This window comes from Hemitrygon akajei, chromosome 11 (genome assembly GCF_048418815.1).
Source record: "Hemitrygon akajei chromosome 11, sHemAka1.3, whole genome shotgun sequence".
In the NCBI taxonomy this organism is placed as follows: domain Eukaryota; kingdom Metazoa; phylum Chordata; class Chondrichthyes; order Myliobatiformes; family Dasyatidae; genus Hemitrygon; species Hemitrygon akajei.
This window is the reverse complement of record NC_133134.1, coordinates 28,938,094-28,962,532: the sequence shown is the minus strand read 5'-3', so window position 1 is coordinate 28,962,532 and position 24,439 is coordinate 28,938,094.

Genomic DNA, 24,439 nt, shown 5'->3' with positions numbered 1-24,439 from the left:
AGAAACGTCTGATGGAAAATTTTGATGGATCCAAGCAGGAAAGTGTTAATGACCCATAGTGCAGAGGGATGATCTAACTTAAAAATTCTCTCCATTTGGTTAGAGTTTCAGTACCCTTCCTGTAGGTAATGGTCTGCTGAGCATTCCAATGCAGATGGTGGACTAGTCCCCAAGACAGTGAGCATTAAGTAAGTAGGTTAATGGCATGTCAGAATCTGAGATGTCTTCACACTTGCTCGTTGCTTTCTATCAGCAATGCACAGCATGATCATACATAATGGTCGGTTGATATTAATGTGGTGTGGCAAAATGCATTTCTATCTGGCAAAAGTTGTATAATACCAGCCACCATAAGCAAACGCAAATTACAACAGAGCTGGGTATCTGAAAGATAGATCAGAAAGACTTGTAATAATCAATGCTTGAAGGAAACAGTGGAGGGTGAGGGGTGACTTGGTAGAGGAGCACGAGGCTTTTTGCACAGTACTGTAAGTTCTTTACACAGAGAGTGGTGAGTGGGTGGAACACCCTGCCGGGGTGGTGGTAGAGCCAGATACATTAGGGGCATTTGAGAAGCTTAGATAGGAGCCTGAATGATAGAAAAATGGAGAGCTATGTATGAAGGAGGGATTAGAATAATCTGCGAGTATGTTAAAAGGTCAACACATCATCGTGCGTCGAAGGAGTTTCATTGTGCTGTGAGCTTCTATGTTCTATGAAACAGAAATAGTCAATGTTTCAAATCTAACATTTCTCATATCCCAGGAAAGTACATCAAATCTCACTGGTGTTTTCAGCCACATTACAGACATCAGGTGATTTTAACTGATAAAACTACATATGTACTATGATTTATCTTGAATATTAGAAATCCATAGGAACACTAAACCAAGTGGGACACTTGAACACCTAATTGCCTAGGGAATTTCATAATAAAGAAACACAATATAAAAACAGCAAAAGCCCTTGAATCTGTGAAGTGCTAAACTCATTTGTTTCCACTTTCTTGCTAAATATGCACTGGATTTAGTAACAGTGACAAGTCCTGAGGTGCCTGTCCAGTCAGTTTATGTTCTCACATCTCTAACGTTGTGATGACTAGTTCTCCCTATGTACCCTTGTAACAACCTTCCTGGGAGGGCAAACACTATTGTTACCAATATTTATGCTTTAAAATACCATTGTCTATCCATCCTGCAATATTAATGAATATACATAGAAACACAAATGATTTCTGACACAATCTGCTTGTTAAAATTACAGAACCATATCAGTTTATCAGATCTCATTGTACTTTGGGAATCAGGTGCAACTTTCCCATTAGCGTTATGCAGTAAAAGAGGCCAAAGCCATTCCGAGGTTTAAAAGTATCGGTCTGTTCAATTATTCAAGTATGAAATGTCCTGAAATAAGTAGTGACAGAGGCAAAGGTATGTTTTCTTTGCTCTGCTGATATAGTAGAGACTTACAGTCAGCCTACCAATGAGTTTGCTTAACCAACACTAGCATAGTTTCTTCTCTGCAACCCCATTGCCAGATACAATAGTCCTTTATGATCATCAGGCCATAGGGAATCACAGAGGGGAACTGTATATTTTCCTCATGGCACGCTGACTTCAGATATTTTTTGGAAGTTTAACAAAGCTGCATTCAATTTGATCCAAACAAGGAACAGCTGAACAAAACCACTTCAAGCCAAACGAATGAAGCAGCGATGTGGCGTGCCACAGAGAGACACAAACCAAGGCTGCCAGTCTGGTCCGATGCCCTGTGATGAGGTAGCCATCAGACTAGGTGGCATTGGCCATGCATCAGCTGGATTCAACATTCCTATCTCAGGGAAGATCATCCACGATTCCTGATGCAACCGGGTGAAAGCACTGCTGGAATAAAATTAAATCAGGCTATAAGTACTTGACAAGTCAGGCAGTGTCTGTGGAAAATGCAACAGAGTTAATATTATGATTCAAGATTCACGATCTTTTAATGCCATTTCCAGTCCATGAGATGTAAAGGGGAATGAAATAATTGCACTCTGAATTCGATGCAGCATAAAAAATGCCCAATAAGGTAAAGAACACAATAATAAAAAGCAATAAATATAAATACGTAAGATAGCTTATATATATATATAGATTGTATTAGATAAAGTGACAGTAGTTGGACGAGTGTCTTTACACAAGGTGATTCTGGCAGGAAGTGATAAAGTAGTGGTGGTGCAGGTTGAGGTGTTGATCAGCCTTATTGCTCAGGGAAAATAACTGTTTTTGAGTCAGGTGATGCTGGTGTGGGCACTATGAGCCTCCTCCTGAAGTGGGACGAACAGTCCATGAGCAGGGTTTGTGGGATACTTCATGATATTGCTGGCCTTTGTCCAGCACCTTCCTGTATACATGCCCTTGATGGCGGGTAGGCTGGTGCCAGTGGTGCATTGGGCAGTTTTGACCACCCAGGGATCTTCAATCTGAAACATTAACTCTGCTACATTCTACACAGATGCTGCTTCCCTTTGCAAAATGGTTTCAGCATCATCTACTTTTATGTCAGTTTTCCAGCAAATGTAGTGTTTTGATTTTTGATATGTTCCAGCAGAATTAGACTTCGGAATTAACACGAGGAAATCTGCAGATGCCGGAAATTCAAACAACACACACAAAATGCTGGTGGAACACAGCAGGCCAGGCAGCATCTATAAGGAAAAGCACTGTCAACGTTTCGGGCTGAGACCCTTCATCAGGACTAATTGAAAGGAAAGATACTAAGAGATTTGAAAGTAGTGCGGGGAGGGGGAAATGTGAAATGATAGGAGAAGACCGGAGGGGGTGGGATGAAGCTAAGAGCTGGAAAGGTGATTGGCGAAAGTGATACAAAGCTGGAGAAGAGAAAGGATCATGGGACGGGAGGCCTCAGGAGAAAGAAAGGGGGAGGGGGGGCAGCACAGAGGGAGATGGAGAACAGGCAGAGTGATGGGCAGAGAAAGAGAAAAAAACAAACAACTAAATATGTCAGGGATGGGGGAAGAAGGGGAGGAGGGGCATTAACGGATGTTAGAGAAGAAATGTTCATGCCATCAATTGGAGGCTACCCAGCCGGTATATAAGGTGTTGTTCCTCCAACCTGAGTTTGGATTCATTTTGACTAGCGGAGGCCATGGATAGACATATCAGAATGGGAATGGGACGTGGAAATAAAATGTGTGGCCACTGGGAGATCCTGCTTTTTCTGGCGGATCGAGCGTAGGTGTTCCACGAAACGGTCTCCCAGTCTGCGTCGGGTCTCACCAATATATAAAAGGCCACACCGGGAGCACCGGACGCAATATACCACACCAGCCGACTCAGAGGTGAAGTGTTGCCTCACCTGGAAGGACTGTCTGGGGCCCTGAATGGTGGTGAGGGAGGAAGTGTAAGGGCAGGTGTAGCACTTGTTCCGCTTACAAGGATAAGTGCCAGGAGGGAGATCGGTGGGAAGGGATGGGGAGGACAAGTGGACAAGGGAGTCAGAAGGGAAGGGAAAATGTGCTTGGTAGTGAGATCCCGTTGGAGGTGGCAGAAGTTACAGAGAATTATACATTGGACCCGGAGGCTGGTGGGGTGGTAGGTGAGGACAAGGGGAACCCTATCCCGAGTGGAGTGGCGGGCAGATGGGGTGAGGGCAGATGTGCGGGAAATGGGAGAGATGCATTTGACAGCAGAGTTGATGGTGGAAGAAGGGAAGCCCCTTTGTTTAAAAAAGGAAGACATCTTCTTCGTCCTGGAATGAAAAGCCTCATCCTGAAAACAGATGCGGCGGAGACGGAGGAATTGTGAGAAGGGGATAGCATTTTTGAAAGAGATAGGGTCCCAACGTATAATTCTCCGTAACTTCCGCCACCTCCAACGGGATCCCACTACCAAGCACATCTTTCCCTCCCCCTCTTTCTGCTTTCCGCAGGGATCGCTCCCTACGCGACTCCCGTGTCCACTCGTCCCACCATCCCTTCCCACCGATCTCCCTCCTGGCACTTATCCTTGTAAGCGAAACAACTACTACACCTGCCCTTACATTTCCTCCCTCACCACCATTCAGGGCCCCAGACAGTCCTTCCAGGTGAGGCGACACTTCACCTGTGAGTCGGCTGGTGTGGTATACTGCATCCGGTGCTCCCGGTGTGGCCTTTTATATATTGGTGAGACCTGACGCAGACTGGGAGACCGTTTCACTGAACACCTACGCTCGATCCGCCAGAAAAAGCAGGATTTCCCAGTGGCCACAAGTTTTAATTCCGCGTCTCATTCCCATTCTGATATGTCTATCCATGGCCTCCTCTACTGTCAAGATGAATCCAAACTCAGGTTGGAGGAACAACACCTTATATACCGGCTAGGTAGCCTCCAACCTGATGGCATGAACATTGACTTCTCTAACTTCCGTTAATGCCCCTCCTCCCCTTCTTACCCTATCCCTGACATATTTAGTTGTTTGTTTTTTTTCTCTCTCTCTCTGCCCATCACTCTGCCTGTTCTCCATCTCCCTCTGTGCTCCCCCCACCTTTCTTTCTCCCGAGGCCTCCCGTCCCATGATCCTTTCCCTTCTCCAGCTCTGTATCACTTTCGCCAATCACCTTTCCAGCTCTTAGCTTCATCCCACCCCCTCCGGTCTTCTCCTATCATTTCGCGTTTCCCCCTCCCCCCACTACTTTCAAATCTCTTACTATCTTTCCTTTCAGTTAGTCCAGACGAAGGGTCTGGGCCCGAAACGTCGACAGTGCTTCTCCTTATAGATGCTGCCTGGCCTGCTGTGTTCCACCAGCATTTTGTGTGTGTTGTTAGACTTAGGAATTGATGTTCCCTGCCCCTAGGAATGGAACAGGTATCAACCATCTGTCATTCACATATAAGCAATGGCTATTTATAGACTGTAGGGTGGAGATGGGGGCATGTGGAGAATCTAGAACAGGTGTGGTACTCCTCACAAGAATGATATTGAAAACAACAGCCAGAGAACATAAAAAAATTAAATTCATTTTACATTTCTGAATTGTAACTCATGATCAAGATGTGCTCACCTGAACTCAAGAATCTCACCATATTTTCTACTTAATAACGTTCTTCACACTCTGTGGTGATCTATCTTGGGTCTTTGATACACTTCTGACAGATGTAATGAGGCATCATGCAATGGAAGTCTATCTATATCATACTGTTCCATCAAACACCTGAGCTACAAACTAATGATACCTGCACTCAACAGTGACAAGTGGATTTGATTGACTGGCAGCCCTGTGCTCAAGCCTATGACCATCTGGTTGAGGAACAGACAGATGGAACTTATGCCACTGAGTCATCCTAGCCAGAAATTGCAGGATTATTTTACCTTACTTCAGTACTGCGTCCGCCAAAAAGTGTTGCTAATTCTGTGGACTCTGATTATTTCTCTGCTTCTCACGGAATGTGCTTGATCTGAAAAGGCGACATCACAAAACACAAAGGAAGTGAGAGGCTTCACTGTCTTTGGCTCCGTGCGTGTTATTAAAATTTGCCACATGGAAAATGAGACGACAGCTACACCTGCAGAAGGAAGCTCATAACCTCATAACCTTAGCGCAGTACTTACCGTGTTACTCAGGAGTGTGAACAAATCAAAACTTAAATTAAAATTCTGACACATCGACCAATCATCCCTCCCAGCCTCCACTGTCAATCAGCCACAAGTAATGAAGATGTAAATCAAGGCACAGCTGGAGAGAGACGAAAACCAATAGAAAACCGGTTGATTTGATATTTCATAAAACTGCTAATGTTCAAAAAGCTCTGCCCGTCTACACTACATCTTTTTTATATAGAGATTACACTTAAGCGATTGATGATGATAAAACACATTAAGAGACTGGACAATTCCCAGCTGATTCCTGTTATTAAAAATTCCTGCAGATTTTACCCAAAACGTATTCAGACATTATGTTGTGGTGGCTATAAATGTACTGCATAGCACTTCTGCTGGAAATTGATGTTTTGTTCAATAGCATGGTTTTACCACTGCTCAGTGAGATGAGAGACTTGGGATGCATTGCCTCAAGATGCAGAGGATAGAGATGAGTAGAAACTGCTTCTTCCAGAGAGTAGTGACTCTGTGGAATTCACTGCCCAGTGAAGTAGTAAAGGCTACCTCGTTAAGTATCGTTTGGACACGGTTAGATAGATTTTTTTTGCATAGATGGGGAATTAAGAGTTACGGGGAGAAGACAGGTAGGTGGAATTGGAGTCCACAGCAGATCAACCATGGTCTGGTTGAAAGGTGGAGAAGCGCCATGGCCCAGGTGGCTACTCCTGTTGTTTTTTCTAATGTTCTTATGACATTGACATGTTCGTAATAAATGCACGGTCCTCCCAGGCATCCCCAATTAAAGCTAACAGCTAAACCTCCACACCCTCGTGCTACATTGAGATTTCAGAATCAAAACCAGGCTTATTATCACCGGCACCTTAGCGGCATCAGTTCAATGCAATACATAATATAGAAGAAGAAGAAAAAAAGTAATAATAAATAAATAAATCGCAGCATACATGTATTGACTAGATTAAAATCGTGCAAAAAACAGAAATAATATATATTAAAAAAGTTAGTGTCAAAGGGTTCAATGCCCACTTAGGAATCGGGTAGCAGAGGGGAAGAAGCTGTTCCTGAAACACTGAGTGAGTGCCTTCAGGCTTCTGTATCTCCTGCCTGATGGTAACAATGAGAAAAGGGCATGCCCTGGGTGCTAGAAGCCCTTAATAATGGATGCTGCCTTTCTAAGACACCTCTCCCTGAAGATGTCCTGGGCACTTTATTGGCTAGTACCCAAGATGGAGCCGAATAAATTTAGAACCCTCTGCAGCTTCTTTTGGTCCTGTGCAGTAGCCCCTCCATACCAGACAGTGATGCAGCCTGTCAGAAAGCTCTCCACGGTACATCTATAGAAGTTTTTGAGTGTATTTGTTGACATGCCAAATCTCTTCAAACTCCTAATGAAGTGTAGTCGCTGTCCTGCTTTCTTTATAACTACATCAATATGTTGGGACCAGGTTAGAACCATAGAACACTACAGCACAGTACAGGCCCTTCAGCCCTCCACGTTGTGCCGACCCATATAATCCTTAAAAAAAAGTACTAAACTCACACTACCCCATAACCTTCTATTTTTCTTTCATCCATGTGCCTGTCCAAGAGGCTTTTAAATACCCCTAATGGTTTAGCCTCCACCACCATCCCTGGCAAATCATTCCAGGCACTCACAACCCTCTGTGTTGAAAACTTACCCCTGATGTCTCCCCTAAACTTCCCTCCCTTAATTTTGTACATATGCCGTCTGGTGTTTGCCATTGGTGCCCTGGGAAACAGGTACTGACTATCCACCCTATCTATGCCTCTCATAATCTTGTAGACCTCCATCAAGTCCATTCTCATTCTTCTATGCTCCAAAGAGAAAAGTCCCAGCTCTGCTAACCTTGCTTCATATGACTTGTTCTCTAATCCAGGCAACATTCTGGTAAATCTCCTCTGCACGCTCTCCATAGCTTCCACATCCTTCCTATAATGAGGTGACCAGAATTGAACACAATACTCTAAGTGCGGTCTCACCAGAGATTTGTAGAGTTGCAACATGACCTCTCTACTCTTGAACTTAATCCCCCTGTTAATGAAGCCTAGCATCCCATAGGCCTTCTTAAATACCCTATCAACCTGTGCAGCGACCTTGAGGGATGTATGGATTTGAACCCCAAGGTCCCTTTGTTCATCCACACTCTTAAGTAACTGACAGAGTTAGGTCCTCAGAGATCTTGAAACCCAGGAACTTGAAACTGATCACTCTCTCCACTTCTGATCCCTCTATGAGGATTGGAATGTGTTCCTTCATCTTACCCTTCCTGAAGTCCACAATCGGATCTTTTATCTTACTGACATTGAGTGCAATGTTGTTGCTGCAGCACCACTCCACTAATTGGGATATCTTGCTCCTGTACGCCCTCTTGTCTCCATTTGAGACTCTACCAACAATGGCTGTATCATCAGCAAATTAATAGATGCTATTTGAGCTATGCCTAGCCACACAGTCATGGGTATATAAAGAGTAGAGCAGTGGGCAAAGTGTTGATTGTCAGTGAGGAGGAGATGTTATCGCCAGTCCACACAGATTGTGGTCTTCCAGTTAGGAAGTTGAGGATCCAATTGCAGAGGAAGGTACAGAGGCCCAGGCTCTGTAACTTCTCAATCAGGATTGTGGGAATGATTGTGGGACAGGACGTGTGAAGAGCCATTGAGATTGCATCTGCCATTGACCTGTTGTGGCGATAGGCAAATTCAATGGGTCAAGGTTCTTGCTGAGTCTGGGATTCCAAACTTCCGAGAACAAGAACAAAATTAGATGCAATATTCCAATAAAATGTTATAGGGTTAAATAGATCTGTAATGCCATATGGAATTTGTAATTATTATTGTCACATATACTGAGATACAGTGAAACACACACAAAATGCTGGAGGAACTCAGCAGGTCAGGCAGCATCTATGGAAAAAGTGCAGTTGACGTTTTGGGCCAAAAACCCTTCAGAAGGACTCAAATACAGTGATACAGTGAGAAGCTTTTGTTGGATTTGTAAATGTGTCTAGGCAGTACAAAAGGAATACAATAAGAGACTGCAGAATGTAGTGTTACAATAGTACTACTCTCAACTTCTTAAAAAGTTTGCAAAGCTTCATCATGATATCTAAAACTTTGACAAACTTCTATAGAAGTGCAGCGAAGAATTTATTGACTGGTTGTAACGTGGCCTGATATGGAAGCACCAATACCATCACGGGTAAAGCCCTTCCCACAAGTGAGCACATCTATACAAGGCGTTGTTGCAGGAAAGCAGCATCCATCATCAGGGATCCTCACCACCCAGGTCACGATCACTTCTCACTGTTGCCATCAGGAAGACGATGCAAGAGCCTCAGGACTCACACACTAGGTTCAGGAGCAGTTTACCCCTCAAACATCAGGCTCTTGAACCAGAGGGGATAACTTCACTTGCCCTATCACTGAAGTATTCCCGCTACCTATGGACTCACTTTCGAGGATTCTTCCACTCATGTTCTCAATATTCATTGCTGATTTATTTATTATTGTTTTGGTTTTTTTTTCTTTTTGTACTATAAAAGACAACAAAAACTTTGTTTTTGCACAATGATTATTTGCCCATCCTTTGGGTGTAGTCTCACATGGATTCTCTTGTGTTTCTTAGAATTACTGTGTATACCTGCAAGAAGATAAACCTCAGAACTGTATATGATGCCTTACATGTACTTGGATAATAAATTTACTTTGAACTTTGAACAGAAAAAGTGTGATGTAGATAAGCAAATATGGTGCAAGGATTATAATCTGAATCTAAGTTGACGGTATTCGAGCATTGGGAAGTACAAACTGTTTTCTGGCTTTTCCTATCTGCTTTCTCAATACAGTAGGCCGGGCTCAGATATTGCTGTACACAATAGAAACATAATTGGATTGTGCTGATTCATCACTTTAATCTACATTTTCATAACACGTGTTTCAGTAGTTTGCGATTGTATGTGTTTTGTCAGCCCTCGCGGTGATGGTTGTGGGAGATCTCTGAGGAAAAAACATTGGCACCAAATGTCTCACAGACAAGCTCACCTTCTGTCTCTTGAGCCACCTGGAGGAGCTATTAAATGAGCTGACAGACATTAAGATCTTTATCAAAATGGAATAAAAAACCTTGCATTTTTATGGTAGCTTCCAAGGTGTTAGGAAGTCCGAGAATGTTTGAAATGTAGCTTTTGAAATGCAGTCACTATTATGATATATGAAATCTGATAGCCAATTTGCTCACAACTAGCTCCATCACACAGGAATGTGATATTGTATCTGTTTTATTGAAGTTAGCTAAGGGATTGTAGCTGTTTTATTAAAGTTCTGTCTGGAATTTACTTGCTTTAAAATGGAGACATGGAATCTTTCACATCTATATGAGAAGGCAAATATAAGACCATAGGAGCAGAATTAGGCCATTTGGCCCATTGAGTTTGCTCCCCTATTCCATCATGGCTGATTTATTACCCCTCTCAACCCCATTCTCCTGCCTTCTCCCCATAACCTTTGCCATTCTTACTAATCAAGAACCTATCAGCCTTCACTTTAAATATACCCAAAGGTTTGGCCTCCACAGCCATCGGTGGCAATGAATTCCACAGACTTGCCACCCCCTGGCTTGTTTAATAATGCAATTGATCCCAAAACCTTCAGCCGTGCTACACTCCCTCAATAACGTACAAATGCATAGAGTGCAGATGCCCCTACCAGAGACACAGCTATTCAAGATGACACGAGAGAAAATGATGCAAACAACCGAGACATTCTTGGTCGCGGCTGCAGAGGCTGGATGAAATGAAATCACGACCCCACCTGAGAAAAATCTGTTTTTGTGGTGATCTCTTTGCAACAAACAGAGTTTATCATGATGCCACTGAAGTAACAAGCTTCTATGTTTTCACACAGATGTGGAGCTTTATGAGTCTCTGAGATAATTAACCAGGAACTGCTTTGCTAGTCATATACATAGAATCCATATCTGAGTGGAATTTCTGATGAGATGGGTGTCACTTTATTCTCTGCTCAGAACCAATTTGAAGTCCAGTATTGCAAATAATGTTAACAAGAAATGATGATAATATGCAGAAAAGGAAATTCTGTCGTAGATCTCACTGTGCTTGAATTGAAGATTCCCTTCACAAAAATTCATAGACAAACAATCATATCAGCTTGTCTGCTGATGCATGTCATAGATTTCTAGCAGAATTGTTCATTTCTTCACACAGCAAGGTAAAAAAAAAAGCTTTGATGTAATATTTGGTCAAGTATGGACTACATGATAAAGAATCAGTGGGAGGAAGTTCTGAATGCATTCCATATGGTTGACTGTGTTTATCATATTTACTTGCTTGAGAAGGTGATAGGCAATCTTAGAGTTTTTGTTTCATGACAGGATGGCAATAATTGCCAAATACATGAATGTGTGTTGTTACGTATACGTGACACGTGACAGTGGTACCCTTGTCACGTGACTGGGGTTGAAGTTATACTGGACATGAGGTAATGGTGGAGTGATGTCATTTTCCCGCCAGTAGAGGTCATGTGACAGGTTTTTTCTACAGGGTATAAAAGGGAGACCCACCCTGTCAGGTGGGGCAGTTCGTGGCTGGATTTGCCAAGATGACTTCATATCACTGTGTGATTTAATGTGATGATGCAGTTTAGTTAAAAATGAAGTTTTATATAATGCCTAAAGTTTAAAAAGGTCAGAGCCAACGGTTTCTTTGCTAAGGGAGAGTGAAGTTTGGAAGATGGACATCGAGAAGAACCGATTTTCGACGATGGATTGACTTCGATCTTGTGTGATCCTCATTCGGAAGGATTTCGTTTACTATTCTCATGACAGTCTCCGCTGGAAAAAGCGGGAGATTGAGAATATTGTGGAAGGAAGGTCAGTCACTTTAAGTTGTTATATTTAATAAAATTCGACGTGGGAGTTCGACGCTGGGAATCGAAGGACATCGACGTGGAAGAGAATTTACATCGCTTTAAAAAGTCTCTCCTTTTAAAAGTACCGTGAGGTTTTGAACTGTCGGCATATCGCTTTAAAGAACTCTTTTTTTTCCAATACTGCTTTAAAGACTGTTTGGGACTGCAACGCTATTAAGGACTGTTTGAGCAGCTGAGCTCGGATCATTGTTTGGGTTTGTTTACATTTGAAGGGGGTTTGTTATCAGTGTTTAATAAACGTGTTATTTGTTATGAAACCCTTCGTCTAACTCATCTATAATTATTGTTGCCTGAATACGTAACAGTGTGCAAATGAGCATGCAGTGGGAATATGCTGAGGATAGGATGTGGATGTGGATATTAAATAGTTAAATTAAGTTAAGTAGTGCAAAAACAGAAATTAATAAATAGTGGGGTAGTGTCCATGGGTTCAATGTCCATTTAGAAATCAGATTGCAGAGGGGAAGAAGCTGTTCCTGAATCACTGAGTGTGTGCCTTCAGGCTTCTGTATCTCCTTCCTGATGGTAACAATGAATAGAGGGCATGTCTGGGTGGTAGGGGTCCTTAATGATGGAAGCCGTTTTTCTGAGGCACAGCTCCTTGAAGGTGTTAGTAACGGTGATTTTGGAAGTAGGGCCAATGGTGGGATGACTTACTTATATACTGCCCATTACACCGCTGGTATTCAGGGAAGCAGTGTAACGACCTTCATTTCTGGCAGTGTTCAAGGCTTCCTTCATCATATCAGTAGCTTCCTCTTGGTTTTCACTACTGTCAGTCATACAAGTCCCGGGTACAGACTCAGGAATACTGTCACACTCAAATGTAGGACTCTTCAGTGTGTTTCCATAACAATTTTGTATTACCAGGTAGGGTTGTTAGCCCTGAGCTGAACCCCTGAATGTGGAGGACTGTTGGACCACTCTTAGTCCAGCCTCTACCCTTTGACCCATTTGACATGGATGACCCTACCAAGAACCAAAGCATAAAGCCCTGACTCCAGCCAACACAGTTCTCCAGGTCATTGAGGCATGCAAACCTCCATGATAAGGTTGTGGCCCTCTTGAGGAATAGAGGGATTAAGAATGGGGAAAAGTGTGAACACTACAATAGGAATGGTGCCAGGCATAAGACAAGATAAGAATGGATTGAGTTTGAGACTAAGGATTGGGATTGGGAACTGTGACTGAGACGAAGAAAAGAATGTATACCAAGACAGACTGAGGATGTTTATAAAATTGGGATTGCAAATTGGATTAGAACAGGGAAGTAATAAGAATGGCAATATGGATGTCATTTGAGGAAGCAGGTAAAATGTGCTTATTGCTTATTTATGAAACGCTGAGCCAATTTATTGTCCATTCTCAATGCTCCTGAACTAAGGAGACAGCTATGACTTGATTTCAATGTCAGGTCTGGACTTGCACCTGGAGCAGGTTTATTTCATTATGGAGAACATTAGTGAAGAAGATGAACTTTATCTAGTTACTGAGATAGTGATTTGGAATGATCTGAAATTTCAATAGGGATGAGGAGGAACATTTGAATAAGGTTGGAATATGGATGGTATTGACAAAGGAAACTAGGGTATGATGTAGTTGAGAAAGAGATCATGGAAGGAGGACAATAATGTATTTTATTAATTATTTATTTATTGAGATAGAAAACAGAATAGGCCCTTCCAGTCCTTCAAGCTGCGCCACCCAGACATCTCCTGATTTAATCCTAGTTTAATCACAGGACATATTTACAATGACCAATTAACCTAGCAATCAGTACATCTCTGGACTGTAGGAGGAAACTGGAGCACCTGGAGGAAACCCATGGGGTCAGGGGGAGAACGTACAAGCCCCCTACATGACAGCACGGGAAATTAACCTAGGTCACTGGTACTGTAAACTGTTGTGCTAGCCACTACACTAGCATGCCGCACCAATGGGAAGGAGTATACGCTAGAGGTGGGATTGATGTAGGAATAGGATGATACTGAGTAGGAACTGCACTCTTGAGGTTGGGAATGGACATGGTTTAGTTACTGAAGGAGAAAACTGAAAGGCCATTTGGAGCTGGTGTTCAAGCTAACAGGCATGTCCCAGATGGTCAGTGTTTTTAATGATGGATTAAAATGCAGTAGAAGTGGATGAATCTAGGAATAGGGTGAGGAAGGGAACAAGGAAGATGTGGATAGGACTGGCAATAAGGTTTAAGAATGGAGATTAGGATAAGGATTGAGATAGGGTTGGAAGAAGGTGTGATCTGAAAGTCTGGAGAAAATAATAGAGATCAGAATGGGATGAAAATGGATGTGAGGATATTTAAAAGCAAATGATTAGAAATGAATTGGATGTAAGGATAACTGTGATAATGATGAGAATGGATTGGTTGTGCGACAGATGGAATTAAGACAGTGGTAGGAAAAAGATAGGGTTAGAAATGGAATGAATTAGGGATTTGGGAATGGATTATAATCAGAAAGCGTCGAAGCACCATATGGGATTTGGGCATTGGCAATGGATATGTGGTGAGAATGATTTTGATGATACTTATCAGGATAAAGATGAAGACAGTGGATCAAGATCAGAGACTGGGATTTTAAGGAGCATAATAAAAGAAAGATCAAGTATTTTCTCTATTTTAAGCAATCCCCATTTGAGTTAAAATCCATTTTAAGTTAGAGGAACCTGCACGGGTTTGCAAACTATCATAGCTCCTCCTTAACGATTTATGTATTTGAACAATCAGTCCCATGAATATTAAATCATGCCTTTGGAAATATAAATACTCAAAAAATTAACACACTAAATCAGAAAGAAAAGTGGTGTAGATAAATTTATAGTGCAGCATGTTTGAATGTCAGATTTGAAAAATAAATGAATGTTCCCTAGCTAATATATACTTCCTTTCTAATCATATTTGCAGGAGGTGCATTTACTGGTGTTTTGAAATGTTCTGTAAATTGTAAGATCTGTGAGTTTGTCCTTTGAACCTGGTTGCCAGGCAATATTTGAAGCAGCTTAGAGCAGGCTACTTGCAAAAGAATGACAGAGGCCAGAACAAGTAGAAGCAAAATTAATATAATAAAAAACACTGATTTATTTTGAATTCAGAAATAATTCTGAGTTTTAAAACAGCACAAAACACACACAAGATGTCTCTGCTGAGGACTAAAGCCAATTGAAATTCGCCTTTCCTTGCAACAGAATCGGACAGAACAGGAAAGCTTTGAAATGTATTCATTCTTTCATTGTCAGTGACAACAATATTTTAGTTTTGTACTTTACCTTTCATTTTGTGTTCGGTGCAGTTTATTGCAGGTTTACCATGAACCTGTTGAGCCTGTACTTTTGGGCAGCATAGCTGGTGGGGTTGCTGTCTCAATGTTCAGTCCTAACCTCTACCCCTGTCCCTGGAGGATTTTCATGTAGTGTTGTCACTGCATGGATCTTTCTGGTGCTCCAATTCCATTCCACATCCAAGGATGTATGGGTTGATTGGTTAATTAGGCAATGTAAACTGGCCCTGGTTTGTAAGTGAGTATTGGAGAATGGAGAGATAGGTGGGAATATTGGCAAAGGTTAGATTAGGGTGAGTGTAAGTAGATTGATGACTGGTGTGCACTCGCTGGGCCTCAGGGCCTATTTCCATGTAGTATAACTAAGTGAATATAGCTTGTTTAGTTCTGGCATTGTGCCTGAGATTAAATTGGCCATTCACTTGCAGAATTGTTGTCCCATCATAGTGATTGCTCATTTTCACAGGGATTGCCAACAACTGTCCTTTCTGAAGATCCTGAAGTCATTCATTTTAGACTATTGTTGCTCTAAGAGGTAGCTGTGGAAGCTCAAGGTTCAAAGCAATTTCTTTTATTAAAGTACATATTATCTCAGTGGCAACATTATCAGGTATCTCCTCTGCCTAATAAAGTGACAGCTGAGCATATTTTCATGGTCTTCTCCTGCTGTAGCCCATCCGCTTCAAGATTCAACGTGCTGTGCATTCAGAGATGCTCTTCTGCACAGCACTGTTGTAACATATCAGTTACTCTCACCTTCTTTCTTTCTTTTTCAATCTTTTTATTAGTATTAATAATATTATGAACAAAATACAATTGATATATTAATAAAGGGATTACAAACATACAAATTCCCATTACACATGAAAGAATACATAAGCAATGATTACAGTAAAAATGAGTTTTCCCAAAACATGAACCATACAGTATATGTATGAACAAGGTAAATCTAGGTATTTCATAATATATGATATAAAAAAAACAGATACTCTCACCTTCCTGTCAGCTTGAACCAGTCTGGCCATTCTCCTCTGACCTCCCTCATTAACAAGGCACTTTCACCCACAGAACTGCCACAAGAGGACACAGGTTTAAGGTGCTGGGGAGTAGGTACAGTGAAGATGTCAGGGGTGAGTTTTTTACGCAGAGAGTGGCGAGTGCGTGGAATGGCCTGCTGGCAACGGTGGTAGAGGCCGATACGATAGGGTCTTTTAAGAGACTTCTGGATAGGTACATGGAACCTAGAAAAATAGAGAGCTATGGGTAAGCCTAGTAATTTCTAAGGTAGGGACATGTTCGGCACAACCTTGTGGGCCGAAGGGCCTGTGTTGTGCTGTAGGTTTTCTATGTTTCTACGTAACTGCTGCTCACTGGATGCTTTTTGACTTTTGCACCATCCTCTGTGAATTCTAGTCACTTTAATCACATTTCTTTCCCATTCTAACATTTGGTCTGAACAAAAACTACACCTCTTGACCATGTCTGTCTGCATGCTTTTATGCATTGAGTTGCTGCCAGGTGATTCTACGATTAGATATTTGCATTATTGAATAGAGGTATATGGGGTACCTAAAAGTGTAAGCCACACTGATTGTATGGCAACATATACTACCCTGAGATTCATTTTCTTGTAGACATTCGCAGTAGAACAAAGAAATACAATAAAATCTATGAAAAATAACACACAAAATCTTACAGCCAATGTGCAAAAGAAGACAAACTGTGCAAATACAATAAGTAAATAAATATTGAGAACCTGAGTTGTAGAGTCCTTGAAAGTGAGTCTAGATGTTGTGGGATCAGTTCAGTGTTGAGGTAAGTGGAGTTGTCCATGCTGGTTCAGGAGACTGATGGCTGAAGGTTAATAACTGTTCTTGACACTGGTAGTGTGGGACCTAAGGCTCCTGTACCTCCTTCTCATGTACAGCTCTTGGGCCTGTTCGAGCATTCAGTGAGACCATGGCTGAGTGATCGTTGCCATCTGGGAACTTAGCCTTCTCTAAGCCTCACACAACTGATCATGTAATAATCTGCATGATGGATGTGGCACCAGTGCAACACAAAGTGATCATTTAATTCATGAGATACAAGGCTTTGCACTCAGCAAAGTAGCTCTTGAGACCCCTGTTTAGTCAAAGGCTTTCATTTGTATATGTTCTGTCACATAGAGCACACCAAGGGAAAAAAAATTCACCGGCCAGATCGAGGCAATAAAAAGGAAAGAACTTACGTAGATTTCACTGTGTCAATTTGCAAAGTCCGAATAAGTACTGCTCCACTTACTTTGAAAAAGTCAAGGACAAATAGCATTTCCAAAAAAATTATTTTAAAACAAATATACAATTAATCTCAAACAACAACTTGTTTTCCCTTGGAATAAATATGAGGATTACTATTCCCCAAGAGGACACTTCTTATGGTCTTTTCAGTCAGGGAACATTACTCCCGATGATTATCTGTCTTGACCACAAAATTTCAATACTCCTATCCCTTTTTTTTGTAATTCAAATTTTTATTATTATTTATTCTTATTTTACAAACCAGCACAGCATATCATAGAGCAGGTACAGTAAGGCATACTTACACAGCCATCCCATGACAGGAAAACATATAAAACTAAGAAACAGAAAAAAACTTCCAATTTAAGTTTAAATTAACATACAACCAAAATTGATCCCACATGTCTTGCACTTTTCCCTCACTGTTAATTCTTCCCATCATGTGTTCATATGATGAAATCTTAACCATTTCCTCAGTCCATTCCCTCACAGTGGGACATCTGTTTTTTTTTCCCAGTTTTGCAATGTAATTCTTGCAGCTGTGATGAGACCCAACTTTAAAATAGTAAATTTGTCAATGTTTACATTAAGTATCATTGTCCTATCACCCAGGAGACAAAGCCGTGGGCACAAGGGCAGTGTAGGACCCGACCAATTCCCCAACAAATCAAGAACTTTACTCCAAAATGGATGAACCATGGAACACTTCCATGAAAATATGTGCCCACCTCATTTTTACATTTCCAGCATAAATGATTATCAACAATCCCCATTTTGTAGAGTCTAGTTGGTGTCCAATAATATCAGTGTACTATCTTATACTGAATAAATTTCCCTCTCGCTTCCCTAATATTTCTACCCACATTTGATTAAATATTTGACCACTCATCTATCCTATTTTTACTAAAGTCGAATACATTGACATTAACAGATTCACATATGATGTAAGGCCCTTTTTTTCTACATCACTCTGAACCTGGAAGACCCTTCTGTCAAAATTGACCTGCAACAATTAACATGAAATAACTAAGAGCTGGGTGACAAATCAATATATCCACAGGCACAACATGGCAGGCGGTTAATGGACTTCACTTTTCCCAGAAACGGAAAGAGAAAACCAATAAAACACCAGAAATGACAATCATGTCTCAAACTTATTGTCACGTCTTCTGAAATTTCTTAATCGAGATTAAGAGTATGTTCTGACTGAAGGGAAACCACTTGTTTACTGAATAATTGAAAATGTGGCACATAGGAGCTGACTGAAGAGTTTGGTCATGTCTAGCCACACAGTCATGGGTGTAGAGAGAGTAGAGCAGAGGGCTCAGCAGACATCCTTGACGTGCGCCAGTGATGGTTATCAGCGAGGAGGAGATCCACAATGACTGCTGAGGTAGTCAAGGATTCAGTTGCAGAGGGAGGTAGAGAGGCCCAGGTTTTGGAACTTGTTGATTAGAACTAGGAATATGATTGTTTTAAATGCTGAGTTGTAATCAGTAAACAGCAGGCTGACGCAGGTATTGTGTCATGTATTACCCCATGTGATCCAAGGGCGAGCAGGGACCCACTGAATTTGCATCTGCTGTAGATGTATCATGGTGATAGGCAAATTGCAGCCCTCATCACTTATCCCACAATTTATAGATATATTGCTAAAACTGCATTATTCATGTTCGGAGAATAACACTGCCAGTCTGAGGTCCATTTCATATGTTTGAAACACCCATAGACTATTCAGATCTTTACTGGAATCGCTGATGAAGGAAAACTGTTCAAAATCAGGCAAAAGTAATTATCTTCCTAAAACTTGGTAGATACCCAAGTCAGAAATCAAGCTACTATATGATAACATTGGTTTCTTCAATTTAATACCTGTATAATGAAGAGAGTGGGGTTCTAAAATATCACTGACGAGGATTTTTTTTTAACTTCCTAATGATTGCAAAATGGAATTAGTAATTCTAATAGTAGCCTGCCCAGTCCTCCAATTTGAGCTGCAGAATATAAAGTGCTATAAAATCAGGCAAATGTAGAATCTTTCTGACAATATTCCAAACAATCTCATCCAATTTCAATAAAGTGTTCCGAGAAACCTCACATAAAATCAATGACTGACAAATTAGAGGAATCTCAAAAACATCTGTGTTGGTTTCAATGGGCTTTTAATGAGCTCTTTGACCAACTAATTAATTTATTATTCCAAAATCCTCAGCACAAACTTTCAAAGTGTCCATTTGTCACTCAAATATTTTGCATAAGAACTTGGAGCAATAAAATCTAGTTCAACTTTGTTTATTTTATATTTCTAAGGCTCATCTGGTGCGAAGGTATTATTGTAGAAACAAATAAATTTATTTATTAACATAAATTTTCACGCCAATTTTTAAATAAGAGATCTCAGGTTTCCACAGTATCTGTGACTGGTGAGGCCCCACTTGGAGTACTGTGAACGGTTTTGGTCACCTTTTTATAGGAAATAGGTGTTTGAAGTGGAAAGAGTGCAGAAAAGATTTCCAAGGATTTTGCCAGGAGTAGAGTTCCCAAGTTATATGGAGAGGTTTACAGGGCTAGCCCTTTGTTTTATGGAACATAGTAAAATGAGGGCTGACCATGTAGAAATGATCGAAGTTATGAGAGACATAGATAACGAAGTGGATGGTAACTGTATTTTTCCGCAGGGTAGGGAAGTTCAAAGCTAGGGGAAAAAGATATAAGGTGAGAGGGAAGTGATTTAAAAGGGGCTGAGGTGTTCTGTATTTAATATTTAAATAAAATTTGAGTAATATTGTATATTTATTGGCTGATTAAGTATTCTTGTTCATTTAATTAATTCATTACATGTCATACGCATAAATACTTGACTTACGTACATCATTACTCTACCATGAAATATGTGTGTGCCTCACTTAAAGTAAACTCGAAATTAGACCCGCATTTTGGACTCCCATGTCTACCTTTGAATTAGTTTAATGTTCTGAAGTGACAAAACATAACAAAGGGGCAACTTTTTCTATACATAGGTTGGTGAGTATTTGGGACAGAGGAAATGGTTGAGGCAGGTGCAATAACATCATTTAAAAGCTCTTGGATTGGTACATGAAGGGGCCAGCTCAGATGGATACGGGCCAAACACAAGAAATTGGGACTGGCTGGGTGGGCATCACGGTTGGCATGGACTGATTGGGCTGAAGGGCTGCATCTGTGGTATATTGCTGCTCTATATCTCTCTATGTTCTGCCAGTTAACTGATGATTGACTCTTAGAAGTGACTTAATAATAGTAGCTAAGTCTTTAAATAACCTGTTGATAGCTGCACGTCTTTGTCACTATATGGGAAGTCCACCCTTTGATGTTCCAACGACGTAAACAAACATTGGAGAAAGTGAGGTGATGAGCCTCTGGTGCCACCATGCTGTAAGAAAGCATTGGCATATTTGCCTATTGCTTTCATGCTAACAATTCCAGCATCTCTTTTGCTGAAGTGTTGATCTAATAGATCAAAGAATCAGCAAATCCCCAAGAGATACAACCCTAAAAAAATGACAAACAGAAGCAGACAATTCTAATCTGCCTCTCTCTGTTTGAATAGCTCCACCATCTCCGAAACTTTCTTGTATGTTGACTTCAGAAGTACCACTGGCAGTTTGATCTGACAGCTTTGGGCAGGTGCTTTCTCTTGTGTTGGTTTCATCCAGGAGGAATGGATCTGTTGGGCAGCATACCTCTACATCTGGCCATCTGGGAATCATGCGGGGAAGACTGAATGACAATCTTGAGTTACAGTAACCATTGTAATGCTCTTCCCAAAGCTTATAATGATTACACTATGTAATGGTTTCTCATTTCCTTCCTCTTGAAGCCATTCTTTTACTTCCATATGACATAGGTGCAGAATTAGGCAATTTAGCCCATCAAGCCTGCTCTGGCATTCAATCGTGGCTGATTTACTACTCTCTGAACCCCATTCTCCTGCCCTATCCCTGTAGTCTTTGACACCCTTACCAATCAAGAGCCTATGAGCTTGCCTTTTAAATATACCCAATGATTTCACCTCTGTGGAAATGAGTTCCACAGATTCACCACCCTCTGATAAAGAACTTCCTCCTCTTCTCTGTCCTAAAGGGACATTCTTATATTCTAAGCCTGCACCTCTGGTTCTAGACTCTCCCACTATTGGAAACATCCTGTCTACATCCACTCCACATAAGATTCAAGTTTCAGGATGGCTCAATGTCATTTCCTGTATACATGTGCAAGCAGAACAAAATAATTGCTACTCCAGGTCCAATGCAGCACAAAAAAGAACATAATAATAATAATAATACACAATAAATATAAATACATAAGACATTTATATACATAGATTGATTTGTGTTGATTGCACGATCTAGGCCTTTCAATATTCAATAGGTTTCAATGAGATCCCCCCTCATTCTTCTAATCTCTAGTGAGAACAGGAATTTTGTAAGCTCAGAAGGCAACATGACAAATGAATTCAAACCCTGTAAATAATTATTAGTACATGGAACAAAAGTTAACTCCTACATAATGCCATTCAGCCAACTTTCAAAGCAATGTATAGTTCTTTATGCTTGCAATTAAGGGTGCCACGGTAGTGTAGCGGTTAACACGATGCAATTACAGCTCAGGGCATCAGCGTTCGGAGTTCAAACCCGGTGCCCTCTGTGAGAAGTTTGCGTGCCCTCCTCGTGAAATGCTTGGGTTTTCTCTGGGTGCTCTGGTATCCTCCCACAGTCCAAAAACATACAGGTCAGTAGGTTAATTACTCATGTAAATTGTCCTGTGACTTAGGTTTGGGTTATTGGGCCAGAAACCCAGTTCCACACTGTATCTCTAAATAAAATAAGTAAATTACATAGAATGAATTTCCAAGATTTTTGTTAAAATGATTACTTTGAATCCTATATTTTAATGTTGTAAGTTTCATACAAATCCTTACTGATATTGTATGAAATATTCATGCTTGAAGAACTTGTTTTGACTCCATGGTTTGACAGTCCTCTGTGCTGTTATAAATCATTTATTGAATACTCAATTAAAAATTTATGCATCTTCCAACAGCTTGCATTTCATGATATCAGAAATTACAAGGCATTTTATAAGCACTTAGGTATTATTTGAGATGTATTATAGGAAAAGCTGTTGTCAATTTGCGCGCAGTAATGTCTAATAAACAGCGTATGCAGGTAACATGTGTTTTAGAGATGGTAGATGAGCAATACAAGAGGGAAAAAGAAGGATTAGAAGAAATGAGTGGAGACTCAGAGGGCCAAAGACACTCTTCCTATACTATTTGGCTCTTTAACCAAACAATGAGTAGGACACCCACAAATTCTCTGCAAAATAGCATCACTGGCTACTCTACATTGACCCGAGAAGGAATATAGAGTTTCTGGTGAGGGATGACACCTGAACTACTGCAATATAGACTTAATCCTGCATTAGAGAATTAGGCTACATATTTAAGCTTGAAGCCACAACCATCTAACAATGAGATGAGAATGCTATCACTTAACTATAGCAGGTCTTAATATGAAATTCATATTCACAAGAAACAGAACTATGCACACACATAAAGGGGTAAACACACACAAACTTATGTACACACACCAAATTTAGCTTTGAAGAAACAAGTAAATTTTCATTTCATCTGATAGCTAATGCTTATTTTCTATTCTCAGGTTCTCTTGAAGTTCCAGTGCCTTGTTGAACAAATTACATATCCTTTAAAAAATTGATACCTTCTGCTTTTTATTATACCTGCTGTAAAGGGGCTCTATGATAAATCTGCAGAATAATTCACATAATCCTGTTATTGAAACAAAAAAAAATGCAAAGCAAATGAGTGAATTACAGACAAGTTAAATCAAAGATTGGTAGTGCTATGAAATTCCAGAGCATTTTACATGATATGATCAATGTTAATCTGAAATATACTGAAGCTATAAAGTCATACTCAGTGTTTTAGAAGTCATGGGTCATGCCTCATAAATCTGTTGAAAGTCTCAAAAAGAACCACTAAATTAGAAGATAAGAGCTTTTCAGCCAATATCTTTCCATTAATCAGAACGTATTTGATAAAAACTCCGTAACTCAGAATGTTAAAGAAATGAAATCACTTACTGTAAACTTAAAACTCTGTATTTGAAATTTGATTCAGTAATAAAAGCAGAAGTTGATGATAAATGGAAAAGGATATACGTATGGAGATGGTTTTGGGAATTGCTAAGACTCTATGCTTGGTCCAGTCTCACTGCTGTTCGCACAATTTAGAAATAACTTGTAATAATGTCACATTTATTGTTAAAAGGATCTAACTGATCATATGAGATGTCATTTAAAGAACAAGGAAAAATTAAATTATTGAGAACAAGAAAACATCTACTTTATTCTATTTTACTCACCGGCCGGTGGCATCCACACCAGGCTTCAAGGCAAGTGATCCCAGGTACAGATCTGGCTGGCTCCCTGTGCTGGGTGGAGCATTGGGCTAGCAACTTGTACCCGTTAAAAAAAACAGACAAATGCTAAAGAAATGGTGTGTTTGCTGCCTGATGCACCACATAGTGCAGAAAGGAACAGCATCGATTCTATTTTACTTTATTCATTATAAGACCTAATATAATGCCACAAGTGAAGGATAATCTAATAATATCTGCCAGGGTACTCCCAACATTTAGACATAGTTTATGAAATCATAGTACTATCTGATCACTTGCACCAAACATCTATTGTAATGGTTTTGTGCACTCTGGTTCTGAAATTTGGTTCAGTTGATTTGTTGTTACTCATCATCGAGTAAGAGGACTGCTGATCTGGAACCAGCTTCAAAGCAAAAAATACTATCAAATGCTTCAAAGGTTCTACTGATATTTTCAAAAGATCTAAGAGAAGTGCAGAGGGTTACACATAAAAAGTGCTGGAGGATCTCAGCAGGTCAGGCAGCAGCTATGGAGGTGGAAGGGTCAAGGCCCTTCATCAGGATTTGAAAGGGAGGGGGAAGAAGTCAGAATATGATGATGGGGGGGAAGGGAAAGAGACAAGCTAGAAGATGATAGGCGAAGGCAGGTGGGTGGGGGTGTGGGGTGAAGTAGGAAGCTGGGAGGTAATAGGTGGGAAAGGTAAAGGGTGAAGATGAAGGAACCTGATAGGAGAGGAGAACGGACCACATGGAAAAAGTAAGGAGGAGGGTCACCAGAGAGAGGTGATAGGCAGGTAAGCTGAGAAGAAGGAGTAAGAGGGGAGCAGGAGGAGAGAGTGGAAAAAAAGGGAAGGGAG